General features: G+C 36.9%; 1 pseudogene; it reads right to left on the minus strand.

The window, feature by feature from the left end:
* Positions 1 to 2,894: 2,894 nt before the first annotated feature.
* Positions 2,895 to 23,722, minus strand: part of LOC126014361 (SAP domain-containing ribonucleoprotein-like) — a 143,381-nt pseudogene continuing 122,553 nt past the window's right edge.

Consider the following 23,722-nt stretch of genomic DNA (forward strand, 5'->3'; position numbering starts at 1 on the left):
TTCATTTTTTCTGATGGCTCCATAGTATTCCATTGTCTATATGTACCACAATTTCTTTAGCCACTCAACTGTTGTCAGGCATCTAGGTTGTTCCCAGATTCTGGCTATTGTGAATAGCATTGCAATAAATATAGATGTGCAAAGAGTATTTTTATACTGTGTTTTTGTGTTCCTAGAATATAAATTCCCCAAACATACAATTAATCTTAGATAAAGGGGCAAGAAACTTTTGCAAGTCAAAGGTCTTGGTGAAAAGAAAGAGGAAGTTTGGGAAACTTTGTTTTGTGTAAAAGCAGGGTGTAAACTCACACTCAGGGATCACCCCTTACAGTGCATAGGGAACAATATGGGGTGCTGGGAATCTAACTCATGTCAACTGGATGCAAGCAAACACCTTATTCACTGTTTTATGTCTGTGGCCCCAAGAGAAGAGAGAAGAAGCAAGTGATTTTGGAGGAAAAAAAGAAAAGAAGATATTCTTGGATGAGACCACAGGAAGATTCTGGGGAGATTGATACAAGTACATATTTAGTGTAACTTTTAAAAGTATGTTTTGGAATCTTCTGATCTTAGATTTTTCACCCTCCAACATACATATTTAGGGCCCTACATTATTTTACAGCTTAGGTTATATTTGACCTCGATAGCTCTCAACCACTCTACTCACCACATTTCTAAAGTATTTGTGCTCTCTATGTTTGTTGTTTCATCTTTGCATTGAAAAAAATTAAGGGGGCAAGGGAGATAGTTCAGAGGCCTGGGGTTCATGTTTTTGATGTAAGAGCTGTGTTTATTTTTAGAAGCTAGTCCCTCTGAGCATCCATTAGATTGTCTTTTGTGCTGTCAAGTATGGCACCAACACAAGTAGTAAAACCTCCCCTTAGTCTGTGAAGATACCTGTGTGATACTTGTAGGACTACCAGCTCAGATACAGAGCCAGATATATAGGGGAGTGGTGACAGTGATGCAAAGGGTGAAAAAAATGAAGTAGCAACTGTAGCAGAAATTAATCTGTCAAAGATTAGTATGGTGGGCACTCCTTTCCCTGCTTAGACTGAGCATGCTGTTTTCTGGGAACAAACCTTGTCCTCTTGAATCAAAAAGTATGTACTTCATTTTTGAATTATCTTCCCAATACAAAGTTTCTTTTTTCCTTTCATTTTTTATTATATTTTGGGGCAGGAGAAGATGGAACCCAGGGTGTCACAACACAAAACATTCTTTAGTGTTGGGCTAACACTCTGGCACATAAATTAGTCTTCTGACTCTACCTCAGTTGATCCCAACTACCAATGTTCTGCGTTTACCATCAGTTATGCTCTTACTTTGACAAGATGACACTTTTCTTACTGCAGAGGATAAAACAAAGCTACTTTCAGGATCTGTACTACCAAGAAATGTGGCTTAGCTTCCCTTCCTTCCCACTCTCTGTAGCAAGTCCATTCTTTGACCTATTCATATAAGTTATTTGCTATTCTGTAATTTCTCTATTATTTTTCTTTAATAGTCTGTTTTTCCTATTTTATTTTCTGGAATTCTAATTGGGGATCAGTTCTTAGTAACACTTTTTTGGATCTAATACATCATCCCCACCTTTAAATTATCTGTTATTTCTAGCAACTTGGAGAGTGAGAGTGAGATTGGCTCTATATTCAATGCCATCCTCACTCAGATTGCTTTAATCCTTTGCATTGCGACTTATGTTTATATCAAAACTTACGTTTTGTTGCAAAGGAAGACTGTATAATTCTATTATTGGCCTCAGAATGTCTATTATCTGTGTTGCATGCTGGTCTCTCCCACAGTTTGATTTCTGCCATCTCTTGCATGCTAGAATTCACCAAGAATTTAATACCAAAGCTGGAACTGAATAACAAAATGAAAACTTCTTGACACTCTCCCTATAATGACTTCAGTTGTCAGTGTCTCTCCAATTTATTTAACAGCTAACCATAGGGATTTTCCAATATTCTTATCCACTAATGCACTATTTAGCATAAACTTGTTATTCTATTTTATAAATTTGTTTATATATTTTTTTTTTGGTTTTTGGGCCACACCCTGTGACGCTCAGGGGTTACTCCTGGCTATGCGCTCAGAAATTGCTCCTGGCTTCTTGGGGGACCATATGGGACACCGGGGGATCGAACCGCGGTCCAGTCCGTCCTAGGCTAGCGCAGGCAAGGCAGGCACCTTACCTCCAGCGCCACCGCCCGGCCCCAAATTTGTTTATATTTTAATAAAATCATCCTTTCTTACTTCCAACAAATGGTAATTTCCAGGTCCTAATGACTACAACTCAAATACTCTGTGACTTTTCTCTATTCTGTACTTTTCCTTGATTGAACATATAGTCTGATAATTGACACCATTTCTAACCTGGTTTGTTCACTTTCCTTTCCTTATTCATATGTGAGATATATCTGTAGTTTTGTATGCTTCTATAGTAAAAGTTTGGAATATATAATGTATTTGTACCTTTTAACATAATGTGAATAATGAAAATTGGCTTGTGGTTAAGCCTGCGTTCTTCTACAAACACATATCTTCCTTGCTTCTTTATTTCCACTCTGGATAAGCTTTGTTCTCTTTTAAACACCTGCTTCTCTTTGCCTACCCTCTCCCATTTTTCTAAAAAAAGTTTTAATAGAAAATATCTTTACCAAAATAATTTCTTTACCAAATAATTCATTGTTTTCTCTTTTCTAAAATAAACTAAAGGTTGAAACAGCAGTAAGTCAAATTGCTGCCCAAGTTCACAGATGCACCTGGGGCACACACTCCCTCACTGCAAAGCAGGACCTAGGCAATTGACTGTGCATTTTGGTCCATATGTGACCAAGAAGAATTAGAGAGGTGGAAACCACTGGAAAATATAAAGCAAAAGCTTTTCATCAGGCAATTCCAAAGCACTCTGCTCTTTTCCTCTTCTTTGCCTCTGTATCTTCTGTGGTTACAGCAGAACTTGTGACAATCCTAAACCTCTCCTTCCTCTTTTTCAGCTTCTCATCATCTTCAGACTTTCTGGAGATTGAAGAAACATTCAAACCAAATTTTTGCGCTCTTTCCTTTAATTTATCCAGATTAACCATAGGTTTGGAGTCAGATGACAGTCCTTTTGATGAAACTGAAGAAATTCCAAATCTAGCTGCTCGGGCAGCTTTCTTACTTTCCAAACTCACAGGTACTTTTAATCGTTCAGCTTTCTTCTGCATTCTCTCAGTCTGTGGTATTTCAGATGTAATTTTCACCACTTTCTTCTCTGTTGCCTCATAAGCTGTTTTTCAGAGGGTTCTTCCTCTTTAACTGGGAGTTCTAAGGCTTTGGTTCTTCCTCTGTTTCATCTCCCAATACATCTTTTTCATTTGCCTCCTTTTCAGCATGCTCTTCAAGATATGCCTGGAGTCTGTTGATGAGATCTTGTTTTACTCTCTTGGTTTCCAACTCAAGAGCAAGACATTCCTGCTTCAGCTCAGCAAGCTTCAGTTTATCCCTTTTTTTCTATACCACTAATATCTCATTATATACCTCCAGTGGACTCTAAGGCTACTGATATTATTAATATGTATCTTATCTTTAACAAATACATTACCTTTATACACTACACTACATTTATAAAAATTCACTATTGAATCCCTAAAACCAGTTTCCCTTACTTTTCCTTAAAATTCACAACATAAACCAATCATTTGGATATTTTTACAAATATGTTTATGATTTTACCATTAGTCTAAATAAACACGAGATTATGCTGCAAACAATGATCTGCCTATTTTTAGCTCTAAAGGATAATTCTGAAATAGTCTCTTCTTTTTCTTATTTTCTACTATGTATTGCTCTTCTTTTGCTTTTATTTATCTGAAATGTCAAACTCTGTATCCTTTTTCTTGCTCATTTTCCCAGCTTAATTATCAGGTACAAAACATAGTTACACAATAACTATCCCCAAATGACTAACTCCAAGTGACTAACCCCAACTTACTATGTTTTGGGAATGCCCCTTGTCCTGCTCTGCTCATGTGAGTTCCCCTGAATAAATTGCTTTCCTTGATCTATTTACCAAGTTTCTTCTCACTATTTTTGGATGTTCAGCTATAATTTTATCCTTTCCAAAACCAGTTTGGTATTCATTTACCTTATAGGACATTATTGTATGTTTGTTTTGAGCCATACCCAGTAATGTTTAGGTTATATCTATAATACAAATATTTTATAAATATCTATTATATACATATCTAAATATTATAAAAATAGAAATGTATATTATAAATATATAAACTAACTCCTGAACATCACCTGGCTCTTCACTCAGTAACTACTCCTGCCAGTACCTAGGGTACCATATTATATGCCAGGAATCAATAAGGCTGGATTGACAAGGGCCCTACACAGTGTAATATTACTTTAACCCCATTATGAGATGTTTTTCTATATTATCACACAACTTAACACCCTGGGTTATATTGTTCAATTTTCCCTGTTTCACATGTGTCTACATGTTCTGTGAAGACATAGGCCATATCTCCTTTTGGGTTGTCAGTGTTGAACAGCACTTTATACCCTGAATATTGCCCCTCTGCATATTCCTATTGATATATTCTTTTGTCTTTGGAACTGAGGCCAAATAATACAACCTCAAAAAATTCTGTAACTCACTAGATTATTGTCACTCATTAATGTGACAAAGATGCTACTCATTAAGGTAGATTTAATAGTCTACTCAAGCTCTATCCTTTCTATAATTTTCTGTAGTTTTACATACTTTTTGTGGGTATATATATTCTGTGTCCACTACTGAAATATGCACACACAAAGGCAAGGAAATAGTGACATAATTTACTGCAGTATGTGTCCAGTACTAGAAAATGAATGAGCACAACACCTTTGGGCAGCATTTGAAAGCATAAAAAAAATAAAACCACTAATAAGAACAAACTTTTTAATTAAAGTATTTATAAAATTTACTAAGTTGTATGGCCTGGAATAAATTTACTAAATTCTTGACTCATGCAATATATATATATGATTTGTCCCCTTCTCCCCTTATACACATTTTATGGATTTCTACAAGAAGGTTTAAGTTAGCTTATAAAAACATTTGAAAGCATTAAAGCAATCTATATAACCAGTACTAGAATTTTAATTACTTAACCACAGTAATTTAAGTTGATATTAAATAAATTAGAATTCTTTGGCCTGTAACTGAAGTTCAGTTAGTGCCCTTACTGTTATATATTATATTATTAGTATTATAGTTTTACTACCCCTTGATATTTATCAAAAATTAATGCAAAAACCCCTCTTCCTAAACAAGCACAGCTTCAACCCACTGTTACACTTGGGTTCTAATAACTAAGCAGGAATAGTGGTGTTAGGAATCAAAGACTTTTAAACCCTATTGATTTCTTCTACTTATTTATTTATTTACTTACTTATTTTTTTGGTTTGCTCAGGGGTTACTCCTAGCTATGCGCTCATAAATCACTCCTGGCTTGGGCGACTATTATGGGTCAGCCGAGTGCAAGGGAAACACCCTATCGCTTTGGTCCCTCCTATTTTATTTTTTTTTAAACAGTGCCAAACTTAGCCCCCAATTCATCCCTTGGACCTTCCTCAAGAGAAGTTATAAAGCCAATACAGGGGGCCGGAGCAGTGACGCAAGCGGTAAAGTGTTTGCCTTGTGCGCACTAGCCTAGGACAGACCGGGGTTTGATCTCCCTGCTTCCCATATGGTCCCTCAAGCCAGGAGAAATTTTTGAGCACATAGCCAGAAGTAACCTCTGAACGTCACCTGGTGTGACCCAAACGCCCCACCCCCCCCCAAAAAAAGCCAATACAGAACCACCATTTTGAAAAGTATGCCCTACACACAGCCTTCACAATCAGTCAGTCCTTGTTTCTTGTACTCTGATTGGTTGTGTTCATCTAAGTTAAAAAAAAAAAAAAGAAACAAAAGAAACACAAAAAACTAAGAGGTTTTATGTAAACCCAGCTCTATCATGAATTCTTTTCCATGTCTTAAAACAAGGACTCATTGACCGTGAAAATTTTTCCTGCTAACAGTTCTACTTACAGGCCATTCAGGACTCTACAGCAACTGTCAGCACTTCACTTAAGTTGCAATTATGAAACAGGATCAGTTCTCCAAGAGAGTTCAGTAAAGAGAACAAAATCCAAAAATGATTGAGTAAATTTATCAAGATTAAGCACAATGAGGACAATTTTCATTGAGGAAGGAAGACATTTGGAAATACCTTCCCAGACAAGCACCATCTTAAAACAAATTCTCCCAAAGTTCTAAATAGAGGCAGCATGAATTTCCTGTGACTTACTTTAGATGAAAATGACTAGAATGAAGGGAGAATTGTATAAACTACATGTTAAATATTCCAGATCTGATCTAATGAAAGATTCAAGATACCTTCATTATTTATTCATCAGTCTTTTAGTGGCGGCAGACTGGCTAAAACTGGTTACAGTTTCTTCTATTTATATTTTGCAAACCACCAACTATTCTTAACCAAGTAGTCTACCAAACATTTGCGGCTGTTTGGAACTTGGGTTTCTTCTAGAAAATGAGTACATTGAGATTACTTCAGAAAATGGAAAAGAAAAAAATGCTGCTGAATGAAGGAGGTTGTTGAAGTAAAATAATAAACAGATGCCGGATTTTATCCCAGCCTCCAAGGGACTTTTAAAATGCTAACTTAGAAATTCTTTAAAAGGTCTTGATATTGCCGTCCATGTGTGCTCAACAGTATCTTAAACATGATAGAAGTTTATTATTATATAGGTATCCTATTATATATATATTCTGTGGTTTAGGGACCATATTCAGGGGTTACACATGGCTCTTAATCACTCCAAGGGAGCCATATGAGGTTCTGGGACTAAGCCCAGGTAGGTAATGTGCAAGGTACATGCTATATCCACTGTACTGTTTCTCTGGCTCCTACATGTCTAATAGAATTTTAGTGAGTAAAAATACACATTCTGTGTTTTTCATATTTATCATTTTTGAATTAGGTAAGTCAGCTTTTATTTAATATACTTTCATAAGTATCTCACTATTTTATATTTTCTTTAGTACAAAATATTAAAGAGGAATATTTGTGACTTTGATTAGCGAGCCTCCCCAATTATCAGAGCAGGCTTAACACTAATTTATAATACATTTGAAAAAATTTGATAGTGTTTCAGAACTTAACTTTGTGTTTTAATACTCATCTCTCAAAATAATTATGTAGGTTTTATAAAAAGATTTTCTAATCTAATGTTTTACAAGATACTTAATGTATTTTATTTGATTTTATTTTTTAACTTAAAACAGTTGTTTATTTCTCAAATTTTGTATTTTAATTTATACTGTTGCTAAATTCATTGAATTAAATATATTTGTACATATAGTTTAGTACCAATTCCTCAAAAGGTTGGTAGAATAAACTACTAAAATAGTGTTTCCTCAGAATAAGGGGATGAATAAAAAATTAAGGGTATTTTTATATATTTTTAAACTTTTCTTTCTGATTTTTTTCTTTGCTATTTTGTATAGAAAGTTTGAGTATAATCGCTTACTATAAAACACTCAATTGTTTTTCTTCTGTTTACTTTATAGCATGTGCATGAATAATGATGAAATTATGATCTACAATGGTTGTTAGTAGAAAGAGAAATGTGTTGATAAATTAAAGAACTTATTATAATATAGGACCAGTAAGACTTGGAGAGTACATTTCTAAGTGAAGAGAAGATAAGGTTCAAGTATGATTTAAGTTTTCTAATCTAAGCGATTAGTATTTTGTGGTGCCACATAAAGAAAAATATAGGTATAATATGAAAGTGGAATGGAGATGGAATAAAATAGAAATACGTTTTATGTAGAAGTAAATCAAAATGATATGGAAATGTTTTCGGTCCATTGTGGATGATGGTGTCCATTGAACTCAGAAAAGAAACGTGAACTAGGAAACCTTGAATTATGGGCAAAACTGAGTGGACTACAATAAAGAAATCACTCATAAAGAAATTATAGCTGAGAAGAGCTCATCATTGTAGACATTCTTTTAATGTTTTTACACTTTAATTTTTATTATATTTTTATGTTGCATGATTTATTTATCTGTAAAATATATCTAGTTTTAGGGGCAGGGACTTAGTACAGCAGTTAGGGTGCTTGCCTTGCAGGTCACCAAACCCACAGAAATTTTTGTGTTTCTTTTTGTTTTGGAGCCACACTCAGTGATGCTCAGGGATTACTACTAACTCTGCACTCAGGAATTATTTCTGGCAGGCTCTTGTGGCTATATGGGATATCAGAAATCAAAGCAAAATTAGATGAGTGCAAGGCAAATACCCTACCTGCTTTGATTCCCTGCTCTGTGAACACTCCTACCCTGAGTATTATTAGATGTGGTAATAAAAGAAGCTAGAATTATTTTTTTTGGCATGGCCATAATTGGTGATGTTCAGGTGTTACTCTTGCCTTTGAATTTAGGAATTATTCCTGATGATCCTTGAGGAACATATAGAATGTTGGGAATCAAACTCAGGTCAGCTGTAAGTCAAGCATGCTACCTCTGTATTATCTTTGTGGCCCCATCTAGCTGTGCTCAGAGTTTACTTTTGATTCTTTGTTCAGGATGATTCCTGGTGGTGCTTTGCAGGACCATTTGTGATATGATGCTTGGGATGGAGCCTGAGTTGGTCAGGAGCAGGTCAAAAGCTCTACATACTGAACTATAGCTCTGGCTCACAGCAGAATATTTTTTTAATAAATGGAGATTTCTCAAAAGTCTGGAAATTGAGACCAGAATGGTGGCACAAGCGGTAGGGCGCTTGCTTTGCATGGTCTAACCTAGGGCAGACTGTGGTTCAATCACCCCACCTCCCATATGGCCCTCCCAAGTCAGGAACGATATCTGAGAACATAGCCAGGAGTAAGCCCTGAGCGTCACTGGTTATGGCCCAAAAACAAACAAAAAACAAGACTGGAAATTGAGCTCCCATATAATCCAGCTATACTACTCCTAGGAATATACCCTAGAAACACAAAAAACACAATGCAAAAATGCCTTCCTTATACCTATTCCTCACACAATATTTATTGCAGCACTATTTATAATTTCCAGACATTGAAAAAAACCCAGAGGCCCTTCAACAAATGAATGGCTAAAGAAGCTGTGGTATATATACACAATGTAATATTATGCAGCCATCAGGAGAGATGAAGTCATGAAATTTTCCTATACATGGATGTACATGGAATCTATTATGCTGAGTGAAATAAGTCAGAGAGAGAGACAGATAGAGAATAATTTCACTCATCTATTGGTTTTAAGAAAAAAATCGATGGGGCCGAAGAGATAGCATGAAGGTAGGGTGTTTGCCTTACATGCAGAAGGATGGTGGTTCGAATCCCATATGGGTGCCCAAGCCTGCCAGGAGCAATTTCTGAGCATAGAGCCAGGTTAACTTCTTTCTTTTTTCTTTTATTTTTATTTAAACAACTTTATTACATACATGATTGTGTTTGGGTTTCAGTCATGTAAAGAACACCACCCATCACCAGTGCAACATTCCCATCACCAATGTCCCAAATCTCCCTCCTCCCCACCGAACCCCTGCCAGTACTCTAGACAGGCTTTCTATTTCCATCGTACATTCTCATTATTAGGATAGTTCAAAACATAGTTATTTCTCTAACTAAACTCCTCCCTGTTTGTGGTGAGCTTCATGAGGTGAGCTGTTACTTCCAGCTCTTTTCCTTTAATGTCTGAAAGTTGTTATTGCAAGAATGTCTTCCATTTTTCTTAAAACCCATAGATGAGTGAGACCATTCTGTGTCTTTCTCTCTCTCTCCCCTCTCTCTGACTTATTTCACTCAGCATAATAGATTCCATGTACATTCATGTTTAGGAAAATTTCATGACTTCATCTCTCCTGACAGCTGCATAATATTCCATTGTGTATATGTACCACAGTTTCTTTAGCCATTCATCTGTTGAAGGGTATCTTGACTGTTTCCACGGTCTTGCTATGGTAAATAGTGCTGAAATGAACATAGGTGTAAGGAAGGGATTTTTGCATTGTATTTTTGTGTTCCTAGGTTATATTCCTAGGAGTGGTATAGCTGGGTCGTATGGGAGCTCGATTTCCAGTTTTTGGAGGAATCTCCATATTGCTTTCCATAAAGGTTGAACTAGATGGCATTCCCACCAGCAGTGGATCAGAGTTCCTTTCTCTTCACATCCCTGCCAACACTGCTTGTTCTCATTCTTTGTGATGTGTGCCAATCTCTGGGGTGTGAGGTGGTACCTCATAGTTGTTTTGATTTGCATTTCCCTGATGATTAGTGATGTGGAGCATTTTTTCATGTGTCTTTTGGCCATTTGTATTTCTTTTTTTTTCTTTTTTTTTATTTAAACACCTTAATTACATACATGATTGTGTATGGGTTTCAGTCATGTAAAGAACACCACCCATCACCAGTGCAACATTCCCATCACCAATTTCCCAAGTCTTTCTTCTCCCCACCCGACCCCCGCCTGTACTCTAGACAGGCTCTCTATTTTCCTCATACATTCTCGTTATTAGAACAGTTCAAAATGTAGTTATTTCCCTAACTAAACTCATCACTCTTTGTGGTGAGCTTCCTGAGGTGAGCTGGAACTTCCAGCTCTTTTCTCTTTTGTGTCTGAAAATTATTATTACAAGGGTGTCTTTCATTTTTCTTAAAACCCATAGATGAGTGAGACCATTCTGCGTTTTTCTCTCTCTCTCTCTGACTTATTTCACTCAGCATAATAGATTCTGTGTACATCCATGTATAGGAAAATTTCATGACTTCATCTCTCCTGACAGCTGCATAATATTCCATTGTGTATATGTACCACAGTTTCTTTAGCCATTCGTCTGTTGAAGGGCATCTTGGTTGTTTCCAGAGTCTTGCTATGGTAAATAGTGCTGCAATGAATATAGGTGTAAGGAAGGGGTTTTTGTATTGTATTTTTGTGTTCCTAGGGTATATTCCTAGGAGTGGTATAGCTGGATCGTATGGGAGCTCGATTTCCAGTTTTTGGAGGAATCTCCATATCGCTTTCCATAAAGGTTGAACTAGACGGCATTCCCACCAGCAGTGGATAAGAGTTCCTTTCTCTCCACATCCCCGCCAATACTGTTTATTCTCATTCTTTGTGATGTGTGCCATTCTCTGGGGTGTGAGGTGGTATCTCATCGTTGTTTTGATTTGCATCTCCCTGATGATTAGTGATGTGGAACATTTTTTCATGTGTCTTTTGGCCATGTGTATTTCTTCTTTATCAAAGTGTCTGTTCATTTCTTCTCCCCATTTTTTGATGGGGTTAGATGTTTTTTTCTTGTAAAATTCTGTCAGTGCCTTGTATATTTTGGAGATTAGCCCCTTATCTGATGGGTATTGGGTGAATAATTTCTCCCACTCAGTGGGTGGCTCTTGTATCCTGGGCACTATTTCCTTTGAGGTGCAGAAGCTTCTCAGATTAATATATTCCCATCTGTTAATCTCTGCTTTCACTTGCTTGGAGAGTGCAGTTTCCTCCTTGAAGATGCCTGTAATGTCCTGGAGTGTTTTGCCTAGGTGCTGATCTATATATCTTATGGTTTTGGGGCTGATATCGAGGTCTTTAATCCATTTGGATTTTACCTTCATACATGATGTTAGCTGGGGGTCTAAGTTCAATTTTTTGCAAGTGGCTATCCAATTCTGCCAACACCACTTGTTGAAGAGGTTTTCCCTGCTCCATTTGGGATTTCCTGCTCCTTTATCAAAAAGTAGGTGGTTGTATGTCTGGGGAACATTTTCTGAGTATTCAAGCCTATTCCACTGATCTGAGGACCTGTCCTTATTCCAATACCATGCTGTTTTGATAACTATTGTTTTGTAGTACAGTTTAAAGTTGGGGAAACTAATTCCTCCCATATTCATTTTCCCAATGATTGCTTTAGCTATTCGAGGGTGTTTATTGTTCCAAATGAATTTCAAAAGTGTCTGATCCACTTCTTTGAAGAATGTCATTGGTATTTTTAGAGGGATGGCATTAAACCTGTATAATGCCTTGGGGAGTATTGCCATTTTGATGATGTTAATCCTGCCAATACATGAGCAGGATATGCGTTTCCATTTCCGTGTGTCCTCTCTTATTTCTTAGAGCAGAGTTTTATAGTGTTCCTTGTGTAGGTCCTTCACATATTTAGTCAAGTTGATTCCAAGATATTTGAGTTTGTGTGGCACTATTGTGAATGGGGTTGTTTTCTTAATGTTCATTTCATCCTTCTTACTATTGGTGTATAGAAAGGCCATTGATTTTTGTGTGTTAATTTTGTAGCCTGCCACCTTGCTATATGAGTCTATTGTTTCTAGAAGCTTTTTGGTAGAGTCTTTAGGGTTTTCTAAGTAGAGTATCATGTCATCTGCAAACAGTGAGAGCTTGACTTCTTCCTTTCCTATCTGGATTCCCTTGATATCCTTTTCTTGCCTAATCGCTATAGCAAGTACTTCCAGTGCTATGTTGAATAGGAGTGGTGAGAGAGGACAGCCTTGTCTGGTGCCAGAATTTAGAGGGAAGGCTTTCAGTTTTTCTCCATTGAGGATAATATTTGCCACTGGCTTGTGGTAGATGGCCTTCACTATATTGAGAAAGGTTCCCTCCATTCCCATCTTGCTGAGAGTTTTGATCAAAAATGGGTGTTGGACCTTATCAAATGCTTTCTCTGCATCTATTGATATGATCATGTGGTTTTTATTTTTCTTGTTATTGATGTTGTGTATTATGTTGATAGATTTACGGATGTTAAACCAGCCTTGCATTCCTGGGATGAAACCTACTTGATCGTAGTGGATGATCTTTTTAACGAGGCATTGAATCCTATTTGCCAGGATTTTGTTGAGGATCTTTGCATCTGCATTCACCAGTGATATTGGTCTGTAATTTTATTTTTTGGTAGCATCTCTGTCTGGTTTAAGTATCAAGGTGATGTTGGCTTCATAAAAGCTATTTGGAAGTGTTTCTGTTTGTTCAATTTCATGAAAGAGTCTTGCCAAGATTGGCAGTAGTTCCTCTTGGAAAGTTTGATAGAATTCATTAGTGAATCCATCTGGACCTGGGCTATTGTTTTTCGGCAGGCAGTTGATTACTGTTTTAATTTCATCAATGGTGATGTGGGTGTTTAGATATGCTACATCCTCTTCCTTCAACCGTGGAAGATTATAAGAGTCCAAGAATTTATCCATTTCTTCCAGGTTCTCATTTTTAGTGGCGTAGAGTTTTTCAAAGTAGTTTCTGATTACCCTTTGAATCTCTGTCATATCAGTAGTGATCTCTCCTTTTTCATTCCTGATACGAGTTATCAAGTTTCTCTCTCTCTCTTTCTTTGTTAGGTTTGCCAGTGGTCTATCAATCTTGTTTATTTTTTCAAAGAACCAACTTCTGCTTTCGTTGATCTTTTGGATTGTTTTTTGAGTTTCCACTTCGTTGATTTCTGCTCTCAGCTTTGTTATTTCCTTCTGTCTTTCTATTCTTGGGTCCTTTTGTTGAGCGTTTCCTAGTTCTATTAGCTGTGTCATTAAGCTACTCACGTAAGCTCCTTCTTCCTTCCTGATGTGTGCTTGCAAAGCTATAAATTTCCCTCTCAGTACTGCTTTTGCTGTGTCCCATAAGTTCTGATAGTTTGTGTCTTTATTGTCATTTGTTTCCAGGAACCTTTTGATTTCCTCCTTGGTTTCATCTCGGACCCACTGGTTATTGAGCATGAGGCTGTTTAACTTCCAGGTGTTAAAGTGTTTCTTCTGAGTCCCTTTGGAGTTCACAAATAATTTTAGAGCCTTGTGGTCAGCGAAGGTAGTCTGCAAAATTTCTATCTTCTTGATCTTATGGAGGTATGTTTTATGTGCCAGCATGTAGTCTATCCTGGAGAATGTCCCATGTACATTGGAGAAGAATGTGTATCCAGGTTTCTGGGGATGGAGTGTCCTATATATATCCACTAGGCCTCTTTCTTCCATTTCTCTCCTCAGGTCTAGTATACTCTTGTTGGGTTTCAGTCTGGTTGACCTATCCAGTGTTGACAAAGCCGTGTTAAGGTCCCCCACACTTATTGTGTTGTTGTTGATATTATTTTTTAGATTTGTCAACAGTTGTTTTAAATATTTTGCTGGCCCCTCATTCGGTGCATATATGCTTAGGAGAGTGAATTCTTCCTGCTCTATGTACCCCTTGATTAATATAAAATGTCCATCTTTGTCCCTTACAACCTTCCTGAGTATAAAGTTTGCATTATCTGACAGTAGTATGGCCACTCCAGCTTTTTTATGGGTGTTGTTTGCGTGGATAATTTTTCTCCAGCCTTTTATTTTGAGTCTATGTTTGTTCTGACTATTCAGGTGCGTTTCTTGTAGGCAGCAGAAGGTTGGATTGAGTTTTTTGATCCAGTTAGCCACTCTGTGTCTCTTAACTGGTGCATTTAGTCCATTGATGTTGAGAGAAAGAATTGTCCTGGGATTTAACGCCATCTTTATTCCAAAATTTGGTGTGTCTTTTGGGTAGTCTTGTCTTAGATTAGGTCTTTCAGTTTTTCTCTTAAGACTGGTTTTGTGTCTGTGAAGTTTCTGAGCTGTTTTTTGTCTATGAAGCCGTGTGTTCTTCCATCAAACCAGAAAGTGAGTTTTGCTGGGTATAGTATTCTGGGTGAAGCATTCATTTCATTCAGTCTTGTCACAATATCCCACCACTGCTTTCTGGCATTGAGTGTTTCTGGTGACAGGTCTGCTGTAAATCTCAGGGAAGCTTGCTTTAATGTGATTTCTTCTTTTGATCTTGCTGTTTTCAGAATTCTGTCTCTATCTGTGGGATTTGTCATTGTGACTAGGATGTGTCTTGGGGTGGTTTTTCTGGGGTCTCTTTTGGTTGGTACTCTTCAGGCATGCAGGATTTGATCACATATACTCTTTAGCTCTGGAAGTTTCTCTTTAATGATGTTCTTGACCATTGATTCTTCCTGGAAATTTTCTTCCTGGGTCTCTGGGACTCCAATGATTCTTAAGTTGTTTCTGTTGATCTTATCATAGACTTCTATTTTCATCTGTTCCCATTCTTTGACTAATTTTTCCATTGTCTGCTCATTAGCTTTAAGTTTTTTGTCCAATCTCTCCTGCTGTATGGAATTGTTATGTATCTCATCTTCTACAGCACCAAGTCTATTCTCAGCTTCTGATACCCTGTCCCAGAGCTTATCCATTTTGTCATTCACTTCGTTTACTGACTTTTTCAGTCTTGTTAGTTGACATGTTAGGGCCCCACTGGGCCGGTGTACTTTCGCGGATTTTCCCCGCCTGGTGTCACACACAGGGAGCCAGCTTTTGCAAAGCCTTGCCGGTTTTCATGCTCTGTAGTCCCTCCTGAAAATGGCGTCTGGGCGAGCGAGGTTTCTGGAACCTCTTTTTGCCCCACTCGCAAGAGTTTTATGCAAGAGGACAGTAGACAGACATAGACAGGTCACACTCACAGTTTTTCACAGTTGGGCCCCACTGGGCCGGTGTACTTTCGCGGATTTTTCCCGCCTGTTGTCACATACAGGGAGCCGGCTTTTGCCCCATTTATATTTCTTCTTTGTCAAAGTGTCTGTCCATTTCTTCTCCCCATTTTTTGATGGGAATAGATTTTTTTTTTGTAAATTTCTGTCAGTGCCTTATATATTTTGGAGATTAGCCCCTTGTCTGATGGGTATTGAGTGAATAGTTTCTCCCACTCAGTGGGGTGCTCTTGTATCCTGGGCTCTATTTCTTTTGAGGTGCAGAAGCTTCTCAGTTTAATATATTCCCATCTATTAATCTCTACTTTTACTTGCTTAGAGAGTGCAGTTTCCTCCTTGAAGATGCCTTTAGTCTCAATGTCCTGGAGTGTTTTACCTATGTGTTGTTCTATATATCTTATGGTCTTAGGTCTGATATCAAGGTCTTTCATCCATTTGGATTTATCCTTCGTACATGATGTTAGCTGGGGGTCTAAGTTCAATTTTTTTGCAAGTGGCTAGCTAGTTGTGCCAACACCACTTGTTGAAGAGGCTTTCTTTGCTCCATTTAGGATTTCTTGCTCCTATATCAAAAATTAGGTGATTGTATATCTGGGGAACATTCTCTGAGTATTCAAGCCTAATCCACTGATCTGAGGGCCTGTCTTTATTCCAATACCATGCTGTTTTGATAACTATTGCCTTGTAGTACAGTGTAATGTTGGGAAAAGTAATTCCTCCCATATTCTTTTTTCCAATGATTGCTTTAGCTATTCTAGGGTGTTTATTGTTCCATATGAATTTCAAAAGTGCCTGATCCACTTCTTTGAGGAATGTCATGGATATCTTTAGAGGAATCAAATTAAATCTGTACAATGCTTTGGGGAGTATTGGCATTTTAATTATGTTAATCCTGCCAATCCATGAGCAGGGTATATGCTTCTATTTCTGCATATCCTCTCTTATTTCTTGGAGCAGAGTTTTATAGTTTTCTTTGTATAGGTCCTTTACATTTTTAGTCAAGTTGATTCCAAGATATTTGAGTTTGTGTGGCACTATTGTGAATGGGGTTGTTTTCTTTTTTTTTTTTTTTGGGCCACACCCGGCGGTGCTCAGGGGTTACTCCTGGCTGTCTGCTCAGAAATAGCTCCTGGCAACGCACGGGGGACCATATGGGACACCGGGATTCGAACCAACCACCTTTGGTCCTGGATCGGCTGCTTGCAAGGCAAACGCCGCTGTGCTATCTCTCCGGGCCCGGGGTTGTTTTCTTAATGTTCATTTCTTCCTTATTACTATTGGTGTATAGAAAGGCCATTGATTTTTGTGTGTTAATTTTATAGCCTGCCACCTTGCTATATGAGTCTATTGTTTCTAGAAGCTTTTTTGTAGAGACTTTAGGGTTTTCTAGGTAGAGTATCATGTCATCTGCACAGGTTAACTTCTTAGTGCTGCCAGGTGTATCCCCATAACCAAAAACCAAAAAAAGAAAAAAAAACAAGAATCACAAAAGACATTATTGTAATAATGCCCAGAGACAACAGAAATGAGAGCTGGAAGGACTGACTCTTGATGTGAAGCTCACCATATTGAGTGGTGAGTTTAGAGAGATGACTATACTAACTACTATGACAATGTAGTGAGTGAGAGAAGTAGAATGCCTGTCTCGAATATAGGCAGGGAGGGAGTGGGGAAGGAGGGAGATGGGGGCATTGATGGTGGGAAAGTTGCATTGGTGAAGCAGATGTTCTTTTTATGACTGAAACCAAACTGCAATCATGTATGTATTCATACTGCTTTAATAAAGAATAACATTTTTAAAATCTAGTTTTATGGTCATTTTAGTAATAAAACAGAATACTCAGTTTATATTTCCACCCTGAAGTAGACTCTGTTAGTTTACCTAGACCTGCACAATGATTTGTTAGAGAATATTTGTTAGTGGTTTGGGCAAATATTTTTCTCTCTGATAAAATGAGATTACTATGGAGACTTAATCATGTTACAGTGAGAGTAGAAGGATAGAAGTGTCAGGCAAAGTCAACTAAATGATCATTTTAAATATCAACATGAGGGTAGCTATTCAGAGAGATATAAATATATATAATATAATAATATAATATAATATAATTAATATAATATAATATAATTAATGTAATATAATATAAATAGTTAGGAAATGTGAATAAGAAAGTATAAAGGGAAAATACTGGGCAGTTTCTTATCTCCTGAGCCCTTCTTAAACCTAAACAGGTGATAGGAAATGTGACAGTTTCACCTAGGCCCACATGACTAGAGAACAAATAAAAGTAAAGAGAACAATGAACAGCAAAACAAATAAAGAAGCTCCCCTCAAAAAAGTCAAAAAAGCAAAGGGGACAAAGAATTATCAAAAAGAGAATACAGATTACAAATGTCCAACTGCAGATCTTAGACTCAGAAGCCCTTCGCTGAATTGAATACAGTATATAACATAGGACCTGGCTCTCTCACACTGGAAGCAGAGAGAAACATCTGATGATTGACTTTAGCCTGCTACACATATATGACTATTTTAAAATAACAAATAAAGACATTTTAATATCATTAGCAGTGGTAATTTTGCATGCTAATCTTACGTAAACAATTCAAAGACTCACTCAGAAGCTAGCCAGTCTAGTGGTAATGATAAGACATCTTTTTATCACTGACTACAATTTTATTCAATGGATATCCCATTGTTTATTTATTGATTAGCATTATTCATATATTGCATTTAATTATTTTTTAACATATTTTATATTTAAATCGCATATTTATAAAATAAATTTTGGGGTGTGCCGAACATGGTGGTGCTCATGGGCTACTCTTGGCTCTGTACTCAGGTATTATTCTTGGCAGGCTCCAGATGGGATGGGAACTGTGTACTTATGTTCAGCTCTGTACAAAGCAGGTACCATGCCTGCTGTACTCTCTTTAAATCCTATCTTTTTTAATTACCCTTTGTCATTTATGAAAAGCTAGTACAAAAGGTTTTCTTGAAATGAAATGTTGCTTCTGTCTTGAGATACTGGACTATATCAGCTATGTGAGGACCATAGGACAGAGAAGCTGAACAATGACTTTGCAAACCAAGCTATTGCCTTCCACCAAAACTGAAGGTAAGGCTTTTTGATTTCTAATATATTTCTTCCCAATTTTATTTGAAAGGACAAGTTACCAAAGTGGTACCCAAATAACAGCATAAACCCTTCCCTAGAGTCAGAAAGCTACAAAATCCCACCTCTAGAATAAACATTTTGAGATGTTATTTTGCTGCTGTAACCACAGTCTGTTTCCCCACTAGATTTTTTCTCTTTTTATTTTCTTCCTCTTTTAAAATTTTAATTAAATAATTAACTTTATTTAATCACCATGAGATTCACAGTTGCAAAGTTGTTAGGGATTGAGTTTAAGTAAAACTAAACTGGCAATTAGGAGCCTACAGCCAACATGGAAGGTCAAGAGCTTACCAACAGTGTGGATTTTCCTGCTAACATTTCAAAGGGCACCTTAGTTGCTTTCAGCTGTCAGCAGTAATATGTGACACACAATGTATATAGACAACAGTGTAGGAGATTTCTTTGGGAAGAGTGATGTGTGGTCCAGTGGCAGCTATGTTTCTGACATGACATGTAAATTATGAGAGTGAAAGTTGTCAAGGGTGCATAGAGGGAGGAAAGGAAACATTGAGATCTTGACCTACTGAGCCAACCCTAAAATTGCTTGACAAATAAATAAATTAATTAAGACACTATTAGTCACATTTTCTGTAAATGCCATAGGAATTATCCTAACAAAGAAAAAACTAAATTGTATCATGATTTATTCCAATAGCAAAAGTTTTGTAGCACATTTAAATTTTCTCTCTAGAGAGAAAACTTTAACAAATGACAGTTTAAAATTAAAAAGTTCTGTAAATTTCTCCTATGTGACAGAAGTAACATGGACAATGTTGTAACATTAAAAGTACAATTAAAAATGAACATTGAATTCCTAAAATTGTATAGGTAGTAAGTATTGCATTATTGTCAGTTAAAAAAAAACATTGATATTCCAATGTCTGCAGTGGTTCTCAAGAATGCTGATTTTTAATGTGCCTTTGCCTTTTATTCTGTTTAAGCTCAGTTTCTTTATTCTATACTTCTTGAAAGGAGGGCGATTATCTCAGTTATCCTCACAAATGGGAGGCTGCCAAGCAGCCAGTAAGTCCCTTTGGAAATGTTGTGGCACATTGAATTCATTAAAAGTAGCCATCCAGAAGACTAAAAGGAGAATGTTCAACAATTACAGAGGAAAATTAGACTTGGGACTGTTACCTGACTAGCAATCTTATTTTAAAAGCATCAACATTAAAAAAAATTAAAATAACCTTTTATCTTGATGCTAATCTCCACTTTGATCATTCTAAGTCTATTAAGGCCATCTTTTTGTTAGATATTCTTTGCTATTTCCAAGCACATCTGTTTGCTAGGGCTGAAACACCCACTTTGTCTGGATGAAGCTTTTTCTAAATTCCACTGATCACCTTCTGAATCAACAACACACACCACGTCACACACTATTTTCCCTTACAGATACTTAGTTGTCCACCTGATCTTTGTCTTCTTTAAATCTCCTTTTCCTTAAACAAAACATGTCTTATCTCTGTAATTGCTCCTCTTAAGGCTTCATATCTATACTTGGTCTCTTTGACTCTATTAGATGAAACTTTTTTTTTGTCAGCATCTTGCATTCCATATTGTTCCTGATTTTGACCACTAGGACACTGATTTGAATTTGCTCTGTGAATTGTGAATTTGTAGATGAAGAATCTAAGCTATCTGCCTTGACTTTTATTCCCTGTTAGTATTCTAGCTATAATTTCATTAACACAAATCATTGTAAATATTTTCTACTTTTGTTGATGCAGAAGGCAGACAGATGGTGGGGTCTTGGCAATGAATTTTAGTAAAAGCTAGCTATCATTTAAAGAAGTCCCACCATCAATCCCAAAACATCCCCAAAGCTTTAAAAACTAAAACCTCTTTAAAGATAGCAAACAGATCTAGATAAAATTGCAAATGACTGACAATAAAGCCAGTCCAGAAAAGGCTGAGTCACCTCAGAAGAGAAAGTTTAGCAAAAACAAAAGATCCTAATAGAAGAATTTGAAAGAAGACCGCCAAAAGTTCAAAATTCTTTCCCCTTGGCCCTAGTAATAGACTCTTATTAGTTTCAGATTGTTGAGTCTGGAAAAGAGGTGACTTTTGATTTTTGGATGTAGCCTTTTAACTTTGGATTTCAGTGTGTAACTTTTAAAACTAGGCCCAAGGAGATGGCTGACTTCTGAGATCAGGCTGTAAATCACAAAGGACATCTTATTTTCAACACACACCTTGAAGGGAGGGGAACCAACTAATCACCTTACATTCCTACAGGGGAACGACAAATGAAAACAACAAAAATAACAGCTTAAAGAACCATCTTAAGGATCTGGAACAACAGCAACAAAGAAACCCAAACACAACCAGAAGACACAAAATAAACAAGAACAGAAATAAACAACATAAAAACTAAGAAAACAATACAGAAAATCAATGAGACCAGGAGATGGTTTTTTGAAAGAATAAACAAGATAGACAAACCACTGGCAAGACTCACCAAAAAAAAAAAAGAAGAAGAAGAAAAACACCCAAATAAGCAGGATCACAAATGAAAGGGGAGAGATTACAACAGAACCCCAAGAAATCCAACACATCATGAGGACATATTATGAACAACTAAACTCAGTTAGGCTAGAGAACCCATAAGAAAGTGATAGATTCTTGGAAAAATACCAGCTTCCAAGACTAGAAAAGGAGGATTTAGGAAGCCTAAACAGTCCAATCACGATGGAGGAAATTGAAACAGTAATTAAGAAACTCCCCAAGAACAAAAGTCCAGGCCCAGATGGTTTTACAGGTGAATTCTATCAAACATTCCAAGAAGAATTACTTCCACTGATCTACAGGCTCTTTCAAACCATTGAAAAAACAGGAATCCTCCCCAATTCCTTTTATGAGGCCAATATCACTCTGATTCCCAAAGAGGGCAAAGATACCACCAAGAAAGAAAACTACAGACCAATATCACTAATGAATATACACACACAAATATTCAACAAAATCTTAGCGAACCGAATCCAGCACTACATCAGAAAGATTATATACCATGACCAAGTGGGTTTCATCCCAGGGATGCAAGGCTGGTTTAATATACACAAATCAATCAACATCATACACCACATCAATAATAAAAAGACAAAAACCATATGATCATATCAATCGATGCAGAGAAGGCATTTGACAAAACTCAACACCCATTCATGTTGAAAAAACTAAGCAAAATAGGTCTGGAAGGAACCTTTCTCAAGATAGTTATAGTTATATATTAAAAGCCCACAGCTAACATTATCTTTAATGGTAAAAAACTGAAAGCATCCCCACTAAGGTCAGGAACTAGACAAGGATGTCACTCTCTTCACTCTTATTTCACATAGTCTTAGAAGTCCTAGCAATAGCAATCAGACAAGAGAAGAGAATCAAAGGAATTTAAAGGAAAAACTATCTCTTTTTGCAGATGACATGTTGATATACATAGAAAACCCTACAGAGTCCATAGTAAAACTCCTAGAAACAATAAACCAATACAGCAAAGTGGCTGGTTACAAAGTCAATACACAAAAGACTGTAGCATTTCTCTATACAAATAATGAAGTAGAAGAGAGGCAGATTAAGAATACAACTCCATTTAAAATAGTATCAAAAAACATCAAGTAACTAGGAATCAACCTTACAAGGGAAGTGAAGGACTTATACCTGGCAAACTTCAAAACACTTCAGAAAGAAATTGAAGAGGATCTTGGGAAGAACATCCCATGCTCATGGGTAGGTAGAATCAACATAGTCAAAATGACCATCCTACCCAAACTCCTATATAGATTTAACGCAATCCCCATCCAAATTCAGATATCATTCTTTAAAGACTTAGAACAATCAATCATAAAATTTATCTGGAACTACAAAAGACCCAGGATAGCCAAACACATACTGTAAAACAGGAAGCTGGGTGGCATCTCCTTACCTAACCTGAAGCTATACTATAAAGCCATAGTGATCAAAACAGCATGGTACTGGTACAAAGACAGAGCCTCAGACCAGTGGGTTAGAACAAAATTTCCAGACATAAGCCCCCAGATATACAGTCAACTGATATTTGACAAAAGAGCCAAGAACTTGAAATGGGACAAAGAAAGTCTTTTCAACAAATGGTGTTGGTACAACTGGGAAACCACATGCAAGAAATTCAAATTTGACCCATACCTCACTCCTATACAAAAATCAACTCAAAATGGATCAAAGACCTCGAAATTAGACCCGAATATATAAAGTTTATAGAGAAGAATATATATATATATATATATATATATATATAGAGAGAGAGAGAGAGAGAGAGAGAGAGAGAGAGAGAGAGAGAGAGAAGAATATAGATAGAACACTCGAAGACCTACATATCAAAAAGGTCTTCGAGGATGAAGCACCAATGGCAAGAACTTTAGCGTCAAACATAAACAAATGGGACTACATCAAACTGAAAAGCTTCAGCATGGCAAAAGAAACCCTACTTAACACAAGAAGACAGTTAACTGATTGGGAAAAAATCTTTTCACCCATCATATCAGATAAAGGGCTGATATCCAGAATATACAAAATACTCAGAAAGCTGAGACCCCCCAAAACCAAATAAAGCCATAAACAATGGGAAGATGAAATGAATAGACACTTCTTTGAGGAAGACCGAAAGATGGCCAACAAACACATGAAAACATGCTCACCTTAATCCATCATTAGGGAAATCCAAATAAAGACAACAATGAGGTACCAACCTACACCAGTGAGGATGGCTCACATCAAAAATGATAGGAACAATCTATGTTGGCAGGGATGTGGCATGAAAGGCACTCTCATCCACTGCTGGTGGGAATGCCCCCTAGTTCAACACCTATGGAGAACAGTCTGGAGAGTGCTGAAAGAACTCAGAATTGAGCTACCATTTGACCCAGCAATTGCTCTCCTAGGTATCTAGGTATCTACCTTCAAGTTGGAAGGACATTCATTCTAATGTATGTGTGCACCCCACT

The sequence above is a fragment of the Suncus etruscus genome, chromosome 7 (genome assembly GCF_024139225.1).
Source record: "Suncus etruscus isolate mSunEtr1 chromosome 7, mSunEtr1.pri.cur, whole genome shotgun sequence".
NCBI lineage: Eukaryota > Metazoa > Chordata > Mammalia > Eulipotyphla > Soricidae > Suncus > Suncus etruscus.